This window comes from Hipposideros armiger, unplaced genomic scaffold, assembly GCF_001890085.2.
Source record: "Hipposideros armiger isolate ML-2016 unplaced genomic scaffold, ASM189008v1 scaffold_50, whole genome shotgun sequence".
Lineage (NCBI taxonomy): Eukaryota > Metazoa > Chordata > Mammalia > Chiroptera > Hipposideridae > Hipposideros > Hipposideros armiger.
Window position 1 is genome coordinate 2470067 of NW_017731400.1, and position 3683 is coordinate 2473749.

At 35.6% G+C, this 3683-nt stretch overlaps 1 long non-coding RNA gene across 2 annotated transcripts in view; it reads right to left on the reverse strand.

Moving 5' to 3' along the window:
• Positions 1-3683, reverse strand: part of LOC109381629 (uncharacterized) — a 292859-nt gene that overhangs the window by 98892 nt on the left and 190284 nt on the right. Inside the window, exon 4 of one of the 2 annotated variants that reach the window (XR_002123788.1) lies at positions 578-711. This is a non-coding gene — a long non-coding RNA (uncharacterized LOC109381629). Of the gene's footprint in view, positions 1-391; positions 712-3683 lie in introns of both variants that reach the window. The other variant, XR_002123787.1, reaches the window with a different exon arrangement.

Consider the following 3683-nt stretch of genomic DNA (forward strand, 5'->3'; position numbering starts at 1 on the left):
ACACACACACACACACACACACACACACACACACACACACACACACACACACACACACAGAGTTGGGGGAAAAACTCTTATCCACCCAACCCCCATTTCATCACTTCAAAACTGGAATGAAGTACATATAAATGGAAATGAAAGATTCTAAGAAAGAGACTAGTTTTTAGTAAGCTCTAAAAAAAACACATTGCTGAATTTGTCATTACACTTCTCACACTCGATAATATGTTGACCCTATAAAAAGAACCTGAGTTGTATAATTAGGCCACTAAGTTTCTTTGATGTCCTAACAACGTAAGAATGTCAAGAAACAAAAAGCATGGAGAAGAGACGTATAATAAAATTTAACAGAGTTCCTACATAATTTCACCAGTACTGACACACTAACCTTTGTCATGGAAATCTTCTTGAAAAAGTGAAACAAAAAATCTGAAGACTCTACTGCTTGCAAAGAAGTGTGACCAGAGGACCAAAGTTGCATTCTCCCAGTTGAAATCTGAGTTTTATCTTCCTGTTTTGACTAGAGGTCTCTTGATGAAGGGCCTGTGGTGTTATAAATTATCCCATTACTCACTCTCCTCGGCTATCCCCGCTGGAACAGGCAGGAAGTAAATCCTGGAGTCCTGCACTTACATCCCTTAATCATCCACACGCATGACCCCCAAAGCAGTAAATCACCGGCTCTCGCTGTGTCACCATGATTCACACCTGAAACACAGCAGAGAAGACAGGTACTCAGAAACGCCATTCCCAAAGAAAGGTATCTTAATACATTAAAAATAATAATATGTAGGCAACCCAGTGTTATTCCTATTCAAATAGATATCAAACCAGCAAGTTTATCATTCTAATGAAGACTCATCAGCCACGTTAAAGGCAAATTTTACAGAGCACAGCTTTCCAAACAGAACGTTTCAGGACTCAGTACCTTTTCTAAGCTCTATTAAAACCGAACATCTATATCATGTTAACCCACTTGGGTATGACTTTAATTAGTGGAACTGGCCCTATTGTTAGGCTGACGCTCTTCTCATCAACTTGGCAGGGAACAAACATGACCAATCATATGTCTTAAGATGCTACTTAATTATATTAAAGATCTCATTTAACTTTACATATAAGTGGTTAAGAATCAGTGTACTGTTAATCCTAAAGACAACTATTTGAGGCTACCCCATTTTCAAAGATTATGTGCCCATTCAGTTCCTACATCTTGAACAAAAAGAGGAAAAGAGGTTTTTCAATAGTTCAAAAGACCTTCTTTTATTTTTATTACAAAAAGAAATGCAAATTGTTATCAGATTTATGTGAATTGTATAAATCAGGGTGGGATCTCCTACTCAATATACAGCTTCCATTTGCTTCTATTGCTTCCATTTATTTGTCTTGTCTGGGAGAGGCAGTAACAGCAGTGTGCTCAATACTTGTAAGCACATCAAAATCTCTCTAGCTGGAAAGATAAGTATCAGGCCTCCCTCTTGCCAAGCAAAAACCAACAGCCAACAGAACAAGGCCAAATGATAGAAAATGCCTCCTGCAGATTTTACTAAACTTTTGTGTTGAGTTTGCACCATTATTATCAGCTGCCCTTCACAACTGCCAGCATTTCATCAAATTTGTTATCAGCTCAATATCAGTATGATAACAGTACAATGGTTTCCCAGCTCCCAGATTTGAAATTGATGAGTAGATACTAATGAGTGCTCTGTCTGCAAGATTTGCTTTTTATATTTAACTCTCTAACCTTAATTTTATTTCATTCAAAAATGTGGAACTGAAGATCACATTGGGCAAAGAAATGCATTATGACCTCTTTCATCAAGAACCTGACCAGGCTGACAGACTGTTGTTTTAACTGCTTTTCAGCAAAATGGCCGCCTCAAAGATTAGGCTCTGAAATTACTGAGAATAGAGTTTCTTAAAACAAAATATGACATATTTTGGACAGTGGTGAATATATACAAAGGATAAGAGCATTTTGAAAACAAAAACCACTCTGGTACATTTAAAGAAGAATAATGTAATTAAAAATAGATTCTTTTTAAAAGAATGAACTCAGTGCTACCACACTTTTAAGGTTGTTTTACTTTTTATTGATTTTAAAGGGCTTTCTAATAAGATTATATGCCCAACATTGTAGGGCCAAAAGCTCTTTGACTGCATATAAATGAATTGTGGTCTGCTCAACTTTCAAAGGACTCTCTTATCCAGACTCCATTAAAATTATATTAAAACAAAAGTATCTCATTTGACTTTTTGGTTGTGCTTTGAAAAAACACAAATAACAAAATGCCTTAGCCTGAATGTATATGCATATAAAAATACACGTTCTTCAATAAGCCTATGTAAACTAATATCTGGCATTCATATTCAAGTACACAGATACAATATGTTACTAAACAAAAGTAATACATCTTGATGAACATTCCAGCACAAAACATGAGTTCCTGGTATTACACTTCAACCTTACTAGTGCTATAAATTCCTTTTTGAATGACAGGTTTTTTGTTGTTTTTTAAATCACACTTGCATTATGTTTTACCTCCAGCTTTAAAACTGTACAAATGTGGGGGGAAAATCTAGTAAACATTCCCCTATCATCAGATTTAGGAGAACGTTATTTCTAGACCTAAAGAACAATGCAATATAAACCACAGATGCTGGTGCCTGTCAGCTATGAAATGTCCAAAGATTAACTCAGAGCAAACTACCCCTGCACTGCATTCCAGGGTCACTTAAACGCTAATGCAAGGAAGATGCCTTTTGGCTAAAAATGTAGATGGCAGGCAGCTGCAAGTCTGACTTTAAAAATGATCTTTGGAAAATCACATGGGCTTATGCTGTCCTAAAATGGCAAATACTAACTTTTTTTTTTTTAATGTAATACCAGTAAACCACATTCAAGGTCAGAAAAAGTCTACTTGGCCACCTGAATAAATCTGCCATATTTGGTATCCAAAATTAAAAGGCAGAGATTTAAAAGTAGTAGTTAAATGCTAGATTTCAATATGAAAACTTAAAATTGGGGCAGGGCATAAGCCAAAATAAGGACAACTCATTTAATGGCATTTAGTCAGCTCACTTGTTAAATATACACTGATTCATACACACAGTCAAAAATAGTACTTGAGTTTACCAAAAATGGCTAATGTCATAATCAGACACATATTGAGCTATTATGTATGTTTGAAACAATCACAAAATTGTTAGGGCCTGCCTCAACCAGGCTAAGAGATAACAATATTGTTCCAATAGTAAAATATATGAATAGACACATATAGTGAGGAGTGCACTCAGCAAAACATCACTAAATTATATCCTTAAATCTGTCTTGCTTTTCAAATGCACGCCCATTGGACACATTCATCCAACACACAGAACACAACCAGAAAGGAGTTCAGAGTCTGCAACCAAAATGACAGCCCAGGAGTCTGTGGGTTTTATAAGTGGTGGTTTGAGATTTAGGTTTTGTTTCTCTATATAAATAAAATATCCATGGAAATGTTCTCCTGACACTATGGAATCAAAGAAAGGAAGATTCAGAGACCAAGTGGTTTACCAATTATTATTATTATTATTTTGGATCAAAAGTAATCAGAGCACCAGCTAGATCAGAAGTCCTTCTACCTGACACTTGATTAGCAAGATATAAAGCTGGTTTTTTCTTTAAAAAAAAAAAA